Source organism: Neopelma chrysocephalum, unplaced genomic scaffold (assembly GCF_003984885.1).
Source record: "Neopelma chrysocephalum unplaced genomic scaffold, ASM398488v2 Primary Assembly neopelma1_124, whole genome shotgun sequence".
NCBI lineage: Eukaryota > Metazoa > Chordata > Aves > Passeriformes > Pipridae > Neopelma > Neopelma chrysocephalum.
Window position 1 is genome coordinate 849,629 of NW_020897786.1, and position 12,328 is coordinate 861,956.

At 50.7% G+C, this 12,328-nt stretch overlaps 2 protein-coding genes across 8 annotated transcripts in view; one reads left to right on the top strand and one right to left on the bottom strand.

The window, feature by feature from the left end:
• MYO9A (myosin IXA) overlaps positions 1-9,073 on the bottom strand; it is a 168,893-nt gene extending 159,820 nt beyond the window's left edge. For 4 of the 5 annotated variants that reach the window (XM_027698010.1, XM_027698012.1, XM_027698008.1 and 1 more), the window contains exon 1: positions 8,844-9,072. The gene's annotated coding sequence lies outside the window, so the exon portion shown is untranslated. Of the gene's footprint in view, positions 1-8,843 lie in introns of all 5 variants that reach the window. The other variant, XM_027698007.1, reaches the window with a different exon arrangement.
• A 197-nt stretch (positions 9,074-9,270) lies between these two features.
• The window catches only part of SENP8 (SUMO peptidase family member, NEDD8 specific), a 6,587-nt gene continuing 3,529 nt past the window's right edge, over positions 9,271-12,328 (top strand). Inside the window, exons 1-2 of one of the 3 annotated variants that reach the window (XM_027697947.1) lie at positions 9,290-9,351; positions 9,910-9,964. The gene's annotated coding sequence lies outside the window, so the exon portion shown is untranslated. The other 2 variants (XM_027697946.1, XM_027697948.1) reach the window with 2 other exon arrangements.

Genomic DNA, 12,328 nt, shown 5'->3' on the forward strand with positions numbered 1-12,328 from the left:
GACATCAGCACATGCATCAAACCCAGAGGATTCCAACCTCCACTAAGGCACCAGCAGGCCCCACACCTTGTTTCTTGAGGAACTAAAAGGCACGTAGAGAATGAGGAAAGGAAATGCATTAAAAAAATAGTCTTATCAGCAAGCAAATGCCACCAAAGAGAATCTACTTCCCTACTTGCCTCTACAATAAGCAGCGAGTCCTACCAGGTGACCTGAGCTGGGGGTATTTTTAGGTACTTGGGGGGGGAAGAAAAGTAACACAAAAAACCCCAAAACACCAGGAAAAAAAACCCTAAACTGAAAACAAGCCCCAAAATCAAGTTTAAGTCCAGATTTCAGGGCTGCTGAGCACTGGGAGGTGCAGGATGAAGCCACAGTCTCCAGCAACGCTGGCAAAAACACCTCAGGTCTAACCTGGCCTGATCCCGGTCCTCCATCCCACCACAGCATCTTCCGTCTCGCTCTTCCCAAAAAGATTAAGACTCCAGCTATCACGATCCAGAACTAAACCAGAAGAATTTGTCTGGTTGGTTTTGAGTTTTGTTTCCCTCCATGTCTCTTCTCCCATCCCCAAGGTTCCAAGGACGCCCACCTCAGCGGGCTGCTGCTGAAGAAAGTGCCCACCAGGAGAAGCATCCCAAGGTCTCCTGGTGTGCACCACATCCGTAACTCACTATTTCCCACTCAGTTTTCTCACTTGACTTTGCAGCTTTGCAATCATTTTACAGCCCACACAGAGCTTAGAAACCAAAGAGGTTGCCTTTTTGTTGATTAATTCCCAGCTTAGACTGAAGTCCTTCTCAAGTCCATCAGTACCGCTCGCTAAATATTATCCCGGCGTTCCAAAGCTCCAGCTCCCAAAGCACACAAACACACATATTTCTATAACCATCAGGAATTTCAACGTGCAGACATTTAGAAAATTAACCTGCAGCTGGCTGGAGTCTCGCTAATAACGGCAGCACCTGAACCCATGCTGATCCTTCACCTAAGGAAAATTGTTCAAGTTTTTGGAATACCTGTCCCCTCCAAGCCCCTGAAGAACATACCTGAAAGGAAAGTATGTAGATTAATGCTCCCAGAAAAGCAAAACAGAAAAGAAAGGTGATCCAGTCCTACAAGAAAAGAAAAAAAAAAACCAACCTTTTTCTCGGTGCAGAGAATAATCCACACTCAGGGAAAAATAACTGACAAATAACACAGAAAAACTGCATCTAATCCATTGTAAATTCATGTCTGTAGGTTTTAAGTTCCAATTATTTTTTGAGCTATTCTCTCAAGGATTTAATTTTTACTAAAAATAAACCCAACACGAGACAGAAGATCACAATCTCCCCACCACACACAGCCCAAACCACGAATATCAGGCCCTGAGCTACTTTTAGACCGAGCTTTGAAGCGAGTTTTGCGTGCGACTGAAAAACTCTCACACGGGGCCGCTCACCAGACTGCAACAACTGCATGAAACAGCTCATTCAGCTTTTGCTCCTCAGGTTTCACATCTTCCCCGACCAAACAAAAACGAAAGCAGCCTTGGAGCAGCTGCACCACAGAAAAGTAACCAAGGGGAGGAAACCCCTAACGCTGCTACAAACCAGCCAGCGAACGCTGCGGGTGAGATTCACACCTTCCCTCAACGGGAACAAAATACAGGAAAACATTCAGGCAGGGATTCTTTCCCCCCCTTGTTTCAGCGTTCAGATCTTATTTCTTTCCAGCAAAAACTTTTAGGTGTGAGGATGAATTCTCAGCACCTCAGACATGGACTTTGGTGTTCACTTTTTTCGCTATTCCATTATTCTTACTCCATTCCCTGAAGGTTATTATTTATTATTATTTATCTATTTTTTAAATTTTTTTCTCCTCATATTTATTGTATTGTTCACCACAGACAAATCCAACAGGTCTAGAGAGGGATTTAAATCACATAAATGGAGGGAGAGGAAAAGAAACAGCACACAGCACAGGTGAACTCAGAAACAACGCATTGGAAGGGAGCAGCTCCCACCTGGAATTACAAAGGGATTTGAGCCTGGAACAACACAGGAGTCCACATCTTTTCCACAATTATGGTGGGGCAATGAATGGACAATGGCTGCCAAGTCATCTTTCTTGGCAATTCATTTCTGAGAGGTACCATTTCAGCCTTTGAAGAAGAAATATTGCTGCTAATGCTTATCAGTGCTAATAAACTCCTTAATCCAATCCCTGCGGATTGCAGTGAAACCAGAGATGTGTTTGGAGCAGGGAACTATGAAACAAGTGCTCTGACAAGTCAAGATGCGCTCGCACTCCTTGGAGCCGGGCGAGGTCACACAGGGAGCAGTCGAAGGATTTCTGATGTATCCAACCCTCCCACAAAAGCCTCGGCCGCCTTCAGTAAGTTCATTCTGTTCATAGCTGAGGAAAACTCTTGAGATTCCTCGTTATCTGCTGCAGGCTCCTCAAACCTGACCTCTGCTCTCCATTGTCCTGCTATCTCCTCGCCTACCTGCCGGGCACACGGAGAAGCGCCTGCGGATAAGATTATCCGAGGCACTGGCTGAGCCCTGCTCCGACAGGGAACACCAGCCTGCCCGTGCAGGTCGGTGCCGCTGTGCTCCTGCCTGGAGGATGAACACGGAGCTGTGCCCTCCTTGCTCAGTCAGATGTGGCCCAAACCATGTGTCGCCCAGCAGCACAGCCGGAGCTTCACTTTGGGATGAAAGGAAGCAGAAGGAACAGCGGCTCTGCCTTTAAACAACGCCTGGTCAAGTCCCTCTGTGGAGCTGGGGTGGCTCAGCCATCCCTGTCAGTGCCAGCAGCAACAAATTCCACACGGTGATGCCCCGTTTTTCAGAGCAGTTGGAGAATTAAGGAGCAGGGACTGGCTCTCCTGCACTTACATTGCTCCAGGAAACCTCCAGAAGGGTTATTTACTCACACAGTCTCTCTCTTCCAAAAAAAACCCACTTATTCCAAAAAATCTTTACAATTTGCTCAGCATTGCTTTAATCAAGTGCAACATTTCTAATGATCCACTGTGGCCCATTATTTATTTATTTTTTGCCTAATGGGATCACATTCCTTAACAATTAAATCATTTACTAATTCCTCCCTAGGGAAGCTGTCCTGTGCACCCAACAAGCACAAACCAACCTAAAAGTTCAGAGACAAGTCCTCTAAAAGTTAAAATGGCAACATTTGGGAGAAGTTTAATTTCAGTCTATGTATTTATGTGAAGTATGAAAAGACAGTAGAGGTACGGAAGTCTTCTGACGTAAATATTTTCAGTTAACTTGTTTTAAGTTCATCCCTCAAAAGCAACCATGTAGATGCTGAACACAATAAAAGAATTCTTGGCCGTCTATCAAAAACATTCGTAATCTGGGTTGGTTTTAAAGCTCAGGTTTTCCAAAGATGGAGCTATGTGGATTAAACACTCCTCTTCCATTACTGCTCAACCATGATATGATACACCGTGTCCAGGATACATTTTTAAAGGTCATGCTTTACAAGAAATAGAAGACAGTGGTAAGAATTTTGATTACAGAACAGCACGGGGGCTGTCAGATTCTCCCTACGTGATGGATAAAAGTGGAGACCTGGAATAGGCATCCGAAGGAAGACTAACTCCAGGATTCAAGGTCATTTTGCAGTGTACCAGAAGTGACTCAAGGTGAAGAGACCAGCAAATAAGACTCAAAAATTATATTAAAACCCACATATTTTTGTTATTTTTGCATGAATAAAGGCAGTAATCAAAACATTTGTGTATTTTAAAACATATTTTTCCTTTGCTATTGCATACAGGATCCCAGCAGGACAGCCCCTGCTCTGCTCCCCAGGGCTCCTCACAGGGATTTGCAGGAACTCCTACAAGTTGCAGGGACAGAAACCAGGATTTCTCCACGAGAAACCGAGCAGCCAGTGGGAACCACTGAAAACACCAGGGTTGAAAGGGTGTGATCCAGCCCTCCCATCAAGGGGACTGACCCACACACAGAGCCAGCGTATTCCTAGGGGCCTCAACACCAACAGGGATTTCATAAACCTTCTCCAGGACCTGGAAGAGACCTTTAAAAGCACTTCAGAACCCAATGGAGAGATGAAGGGAGAGCTGACAAAAAAACACCAACAGAGCCCTAAACTATGACCCACAGCTTTGTCTCACCATGGTTTGGCACAGTGTGAACAGCCAAAGGTGTCTGAGAACCCTACACAAGGAAGAGATGCCTCACCCCCTCCAAAGGGATGGTCATCCGTGCCTAATGAGAAACTGCAATGCAAGAAAGGAATTAGGGGAGTAACTATAATCCTTAAACCAACAGGTATTTATTTATTTCATTTTGCCTGGAAAAGCTCCAAAGAGTTTCCACCAAAGCGCAGTGGAGCCGGCCGCTTGCCAGCTCCGTGCTGATTATCAGCAAACAGACCCGGACTACCCCTGTTCCCCTCCCAAGATTAACTTCAGCCACGCCAGATCCTCTTTCAACTGGAGCCTGTGACTAGATCAGCTTAAGGAACCCATGGAAAGGCAGCGGGAGGTGGCAGTTTACTGCTGTGGATCACGTAGAATCCTGTTCCCCTTGGACCCAACACAGCTCAAACCATTTCCCTTCTCTTCTCTTCCTGCAACCCTCAAACCACAGGTGGAAGACAACCAGCACAAGACACCTAAAGCCAATCTGACCTTGCAGACAACCCTGCTGGAAGCAGGACTTGGACCAAGCGACCCCCTGAAGTGTCTTCTGACCCAAGTGATCCTACATTCCTCCAGAGGATGGAGCACTAAAATCATGGGGTGAGTTGTTAGAAATAAAAAGCTTTTGTGGCAAAGACATGGAGCTCTCACTTCACCTGTAAGATTTTTCCACAGTCTTGTGAAAATCCACCTGCTGTGGATCCTCCCCCCAGACAGAACAATGCTACAGCAAGGTCTAGCAGAGCTGTAACTCTGGATAACACCTCAAAAACAGACACAAAACTGAGTTCAACTCTAAAAATCCCTGTTCCACGGCCTTCCCTTCTGAGTTTTTGTATTTTCTGAGGTCAAGTGGTGCGGTGAGTTTGATTTTAAAGGTTTAATTACAAGACACATCAATGCAATCACAGGAGTGAGACGTACATCTCACCATGGTGTTCGACCTGCCAAACGCGGCAGCGAGATTTAATATTAGAGTCACACAGAGAAAACAATGACTATTCCATTTCCCTTTTTTCCTGTTTTTATCCATTATCTGGCAAGAGTTTCACGTTTGCTTTCTATAGTCTCAACACCTGTGCCTTCACACGTCTACCCAAAACCTATGGAAAAATTTGGTCTGTGTAAAAGAAAAATAAAATTCCATAAAAACAGTCTCAATTCCAATGATCTATAGCCATCCCATCAGCAGCATTTCATCCTTGAAATTCCATAGAAAACCCAAGCTTTGTGACAATCCCAGCCCATCTAACCTGAAAACACGGCAGAACATTTTTGCAGCAGGAAGCCTGAAGAATTCTAAGCTTCTCCCCAGAGCAGGGAAGTACCCACACACTTCCCAAATCTCCGACCCTACTGCTTTTGTCCAAAGGAATGCTGGAGAAAGTCTCAAATTTGCAAACTTAAGCCGCGATCCTTTAAATATTTATGCTCATGTTTACTTTGTGGAGAAGGGAGAAATCCCGTTCGCTCGAGAGGAAGTGAAGCAAACGTCGCACGCAGGACCCGAGCCTGAGAGAATCACACACTCCTTTTAACCTCAACACAAAAAAATCACTGTCTCCCCAGACTGAAACCTGCACCTGGCCTGTCTGGGGGAGCAGGACCCCAGGACCAGGCTGGAGCTTCATTAACAACACAGTGAACGTGCTTTCAAGCGCGGTGTTTCGTGTGCAAGTGGGAACACAGCCCCACTTTATTTACAAACTGAGGGGATGGAGGAATTTCTGAAATCGAGTTTGACCGGCTAAGATGCTTCAAGCAGTTCAACGACCTTGGTTGCTCCCTAATAAATGCATTTTTAAAGGAATTGAGTTCAAAAGTTGCACGGTTTGGAGGCAGAACTAGAACTGGGTAAAAACGGACACGCTACGCTCACCAAAACCAAGCAGCCCAAATGGCTTTAGAAACGCTCAGGTCACGTTTGAATCACAGAATCCCCCAGCACTGGGTTGGAAGATCACTAAAGATCATCTCATTCCACCCCCCTGCCATGGGCAGGGACACCTTCCACTAGCCCAGGTTGCTCCAAGCCCCGTCCAACCTGGCCTTGGACACTTGCAGGGATGGGGCAGCCACAGCTTCTCTGGGCAACCTGTGCCAGGGCCTCACCACCCTCACAGGGAAGAATTTCTTCCCAATATCCCATCTATCCCTTCCCTCTGGTAGTGGGAAGGCATTCCCCTTGTCCTGTCACTACAGTTCCTGATGAAGAGCCCCTCTCTGGCTCCCTTGCAGGTGCACTTCAGACACTGGAAGTTTGCTCCTAGTTTTCCCAGACTGGAGGTATTTAAGCTCCAGGACCATGCGTCACATGAGGTCCCAAGGCTGTGATGGTGAACCCTGGTCCTCCTGGCCAGCTGCAAAACCAGTGGAGGGACCAGCACCATCCCTGTACTCCCAGTACTCCCCCGTGGACTTGTGGGCATCCAGAGGTTCTTCCATCCAGACCTGGATTCCATCCTCCCAGAAATCAAGCAGGGGATGAGGATTTCAAGTCCAGCCCTACCTCGACAGGAGCTAAATGAGGGTTGCACAGGTAGCTCAGGTTTCACATTTCCCAAGCGCCCCACCTTGTGTCCTTCACATTCTCAGAGGTTTTCCTGCAAACCCGATCAACGCTCCCAAAAATCACCATGAACATCCCAGATAAAAATAATACAGGCATAAAACATTCAGACTTTCCTAGCAAAGGTTTGATACTCTGAGTGTTTTAGTACCAGTGTCTGGGGAAGATACTGCAATAGCAGACGTCACATCAGATGTTCGATACCTTAAAACCTTAAAATGCAGCTTCCCCACCCAAAATAAAAAGGAAACAAAAGGTAAAAACATGCAGCTTATAACCCCTAACAGGAGCAGTGGATGCACAGATGAAATAACTCTGCAAAACTGAGCTACATTTTAAATACATGAATTCAAATAAAGCTTTTTCCACATCTTTCTAAATGCTGCTGATGCACCCCGGGTCTTTCAATACAGAGGAAACATCTCTAAAGCCACCCTGATTGATGCATCGATTGCAATAAATAAATAAATAAATAAATAAATAAAAAGTAGCATCATCATCGATAGCCCAGGAAACAAAAGCTCATTAGTCGTGTGCCAGGGCTGCTGAATTACCTTCCCTGCCATCAGCAGCCGGAGCGACAGCTTCCAAAATGCTCTTGGGGATGAAAAATCACGGCCAGGAGTGAGGGCCAAGGCTTGGGAGAGCCTTCATGAGGGAAAAACACATAGAAAAGCCTCTTATTTTAATGAAATAAAATTTAAAAATGAGAAAAGTCGCCAAAATGGGCGAGTTTACTCAAGGACATGGGGGAAATCGTGGCTATCGTGTGACTGCAGGGCCAGGGGCTGAAGAGAAGATGCTCTAATGCAGCCACAGACCAGACCGAGTTTGCCGTGCCCAGGGATAAGCTCAGTTCTGTAAGGTCGTGCTTAAGCATTCACAGCCCATCACCGCCACGTCCACGCACCTCTCCACGGGAAGACAACGCTCCCCTGTCATGTCCTAGTACTCAGTCGGGAAAAGAGTCGGGAAAACACTCGAGGCGGCCAGAAACCCAATTCTCCAACTAACAGTCTGTTTACAGAGCGATTTATTACAGCGCCTGGTTATCGACTGAGCGAGGCACCGCGCCGGTTTTCCCCCCGTAGCAGCAAATCTCCTCCTTCCTCTGCCGCTACGTGATTATTTTTTTGATCTGCCGATGGGCAGGGACCGCGCTGCAGCGAGGGATGGCAAAGCCATGATTTCTGCTGAGCTCACGCTCCCCACTTTATTAAACTCGGCTTGATTTCGGGATAGGAAAAGGCAGATGGAGGAGGAAGGAGCCCATCCAGCAGCAGAAGGGCGGCAAAACGCCCGGCTCCGAACTCACGGCAGGTCCTACCCCGGGTCACGTCGGAGGGGTTTTATTTTTGAGGGGATAAAGCAAAGGCCGTTTTGGCTACATTTCGGAAAATTCCAGAAACAAATACTGGCTGTTTTAACCTCCGGAGGAGCAGCGCTCCCGCAAAGGTCCGGCGTGCCGGGGCGGGAGCTGCCGTAGAGTCCAACACTGCGCTAAAACGCAGGAATACCTCATCCCGAGGGGTGGGAACCGCTGATGGGGAATGGGGAATGGCTCTGCGTGGCGTAGCGGGCTGGCAGAGCCCCGGAGGACCGCGACCCGCTCCCGCCGCGATGCCCGCACCCGTGGGCTCGGCGCTGCTGCCCCACGAGGGCCGGGGGCGCGGGGGAGCCCCCGCCCGGGGTGACACTGGGGCCGCGGACGGAGATAAATCTCCCCCCCGCCAGGCTGGTTTTTCCACGTCCTGCGTGTCCAATCCACCCGCGACGGGGGTGAGCGGCACCGGGGGGTGAAACCCGGCGCGGGGGGGACGATGCGGGGCCGCACCGCACCGCGCACCCACCGGGGGGGCCACGCGTAGGGGGCGAACTCGCGTGGGGGGGCACCCCACAACACCGGGGGAACCCCACAACACCGGGGGGATCTCAGAACACCGGGGGCAGCCGCCCCCCTGCGCAGAACAAAGGCTCCCGCCGGCCCCGCGACGTTCCGCCGGGGTTCCCCGCACGACCCCCGCCCCGCCGCCCCCGCCGCCCGCGCTCACCGGAGGCCCCCGCCCCGCTCCGCTCCCCGCCGCCGCTCACCTGGGTGTCGGGGCGCGGCGCATCCCTCGTCCGCAGCCGCCGCCGCCGAGGGAGATCCCGGGAAGTCGGTTCTGAGGGAAGGTCGCCGCTGCCCGGGGGTCGGTGCTGAGGGGGGTCGGTGCTGAGAGGGGTCCCGCGCTCGGTGCCGAGGGGGGTCGTTGCTGAGGGGGCGCTCGGTGCTGAGGGAGGTCCCGGGGGTCGGTGCTGAGGGGAGGTCGGTGCGGGGGGAGGGGGGGGGGGGTCCCCAGGGGGGGGGGGGGGGGACGGACGGGCGCTCCCGCCGCCGCCGCCGCCGCCCGGGCGCTGCCCGACTGCCCGCGCGCGCGCGCGCACCGCCCTCACGCGCCCAGGGGCGGGGGCAGGCAGGGAGGGAGGGCCCCGCCCCGGCGAAGGCCCCGCCCTCGGCCCCGCCCTCGGGACGCGCCCCCTCGCGTTACGACGCGGCAGCCGGGCCGCTTTACGGCAGCGCGCGGCAACCGGGAGGCGGCGGCGGGCGATGAGGCGGCGGGTGAGACACGGGGGGACACGGGGAGGGGGGACGGGGGACACGGCGGGGACACGGTGCCCGTCAGGTGCCCTGCCCGGCGATCGCGCTGGCCGCAGCCGTCGGAGACCGGTGCCGGTCGCCCCCGGGCCCGGAGGCGTCAACGTGAGTTAGAGGGGGGAATAAAGGTTCGAATGGGTAAAAATGGAGCGGTGTTACCGGCACGGGGCGGGCCGTACACGGGCTGCCCGGTGCTGGTGGGGGGGTCCCCAGCAGGGACCTGACCCCACGCCCGGCCCGGGGGAACCCTCCGCTCGCCGCGTAATTCCCGTTTATTCCCATCGAAGCGGTGGGATGACTGAGCGCTTCCCGGGGGCTGCTGGTGCGCTCTGATCTCGGGACTGAGCGCCGGGAGACGATCAGGGTCAGGCTCGGGATCAAGGTCAGGCTCAGGGTTATGCTCGGGGTCAGGCTCAGGGTCAGGGTCAGGCACGTCGCCCCTCCCATCAGGGGGTGTGTGACACCCCAGATCCCTCCCTCTGACCGAATTCCCTCTCCTGACCAAATTCCTGTGACATCCAGGTCTTTCAGGCAAACAGTATTCCCCCTGCTCCCTGGATTGACCCCTTCTCTGGAGGTGAGTGCGTTGGTGGCTGGTTTGACATGGTCTGGGTGAGCTGAGCTGTTTCCACTGGTACCTCTGGGACATTCCCAGTGCCATCCTCAGCCGTTCCTTTCCTTGGGTCTGTTCCTGGTAAACTCTAGACTTTCGCCAACCCTGTCCTGTCATTGCTGTGGCTCTTGGTTTCTTGCTGCAGGAGATTCTGTGACACCAAGAGAGGTTCTGAGTTTGGTTCTCTGAGCAGCTGCATGTCTCTCGATTGGGGAATTTGTCTGCAATGGAGAGGTTTGGGCATTGTGTGTACATAATTGGGAATGTTTTCCTCTGATTTCGGCATTCAGGACCTGTTGAACCCCCAGAGACTCTGTCCTGGTACTGTACAGGAATTATAACCCACAGCTACAGGGAGATTGATTATATTTAACAAAAAAGGAGACAACTGCGCTTATTGTCTGGTTTAGTTATTTAATTTTCCTTAAGTTTGTTCTCTGGCTCTGTTAGGAGTCACAAAAATCCAGAGGCTCAGGTGTCACCCAGCCCAGCTCCCACTGGAAATAGAAATAGATGTTCCTTCTCTGATCTCACTCCCATTAACAACAACTCTCAAGACATGGTGTCTAAAACCTGTATTTCCAGGAAAAGGGAATGGTGTGGTGGTTAAATCGTGCAGCCTTTTACTCTTGATCTTTGTCCCTCCTGTTCCCTGGTAAAGTCTGGATTTTTTATCTTCCAGGTGATTTTTGGTATTTACCTCCATATTCTTTAAATTGGGAACAGGACTCTGGTGACGTGTCACCTTAAACTATTCCCTCTGCAGGTTCTTAGCACCTTTAATTTATTAAAATAGACTTTAGGAATCTGACTCATCCTGAATTCATGCTCTCTTTGCTCCACCACTGCCTATTTACGCTCAATTACTGGGGAGTCTCATTCCCTGGCCCTCAAGTGTCTTCAGCAATTACCTGCAGAGGGTTGTTGTATTTAATGGTGTGAAAATAACAGGTTTGGGATGTTTTTTTGTCAAGTATTGGAAAACACAGGCTTGGCTTTGCATCCTGGACCCAAAGGAGCCCCATCAGTTCTCAGATCGAACTCACACCAGCGACGGCAGCTTATTTGTGAAATTACAGCTTCCATGAGGGAAACTTGACTTCTTGCCCTATTGAGGCAAGACAGCACCATTTTCAAATCTATAAATGAAATTATGGCATTTGTGTTGAAATGCCCCTTTCTCTCACCCCGATGTTCTCATCTCAGCACTGGAAACGGGGCAGCTGAAATCCCTCGGAGGAGCTGAGGATTCCAGAGAGTTTGCACAAATCCCAACTACTAATGTGCAAATGATACAAACCAGCAAGACTCTTGTTGGCACCTACAGCAAAGGTTCCTGGCCTGTGTGAGTATTTATCCCTGTTTTTATGAAAACTCCTGAATAGAGTGTGCCTGGGCCTTCAGGAAGCGAGTCCTGGCTGTGGCTGAGCGGAGCTGCTCCCAATCCATGATGGGATTTCAACCCCCCCTCGGCATCAGAGAGGCTCGGCTCCATGTCCTGGCTTCTCTGCAGCTCCATCTTTAGCTTTAATGGGAGGTTCTCCCAAACAAAGCCACCTCTCCATGGCTTTTGACAGCCCCACCAGCCGTTGTTCCAGCCACTCACCTGCCCCGGCTCTGACGGGCGTCGGAGCCTCCCGAGGGTTTTCCTTGGAGCTGCATGTGGTGAGTCATCCTGCAGAACCCACAGGCAGTTTCACAAATACCAGATGGCAATAAAATTAAAAGTAGTAGCTCGTGGCAATTAAGCACTTGCTAGAACCATTCTCCTTCCTGACTGGAGGAACCTGCCAAATGTCTTGACAGGAAAAAAAAACAAAACACCCAACGATGTTTCTGCAGAGTGGAAAATGAACAGAACACAGGACTCATGCTTCCCTCGCCCCTAATCCTGTTTGGACTGGAGTGGAAAGCTATTTGCTGGACTTCTACATCTCCGGGAGAAGATGAAGCAGAAAGAACACATTGTAAAGGAGAATTCGGGGCATTTTATGGGCACACGTAAAAGTATTTCAGCCTTGCCCCTGTTAAACCCCAAACTGGATGTTTGGAGGATGTGCAGCTCTAAAGCAGACGATGTTGAGGGATGCTACAAAGTTACTGGGATTTCATTCTGATTTTCTGTTTTTATAGTGCAAGGATTTGCACCACGAACTTGGAAATAGTTGGAGCTCGTTAGGTCGGAAGCGTGTCCAAATACCATTGTGTTGGCTCAGCATAAACAAGGGCTGCTCCCTTCCTCCGGTGACTCCTGCTGCTTGGCATCTCCGGGATCCACCGGCACACACACACACACACACACACACACACACACACACACACACACAC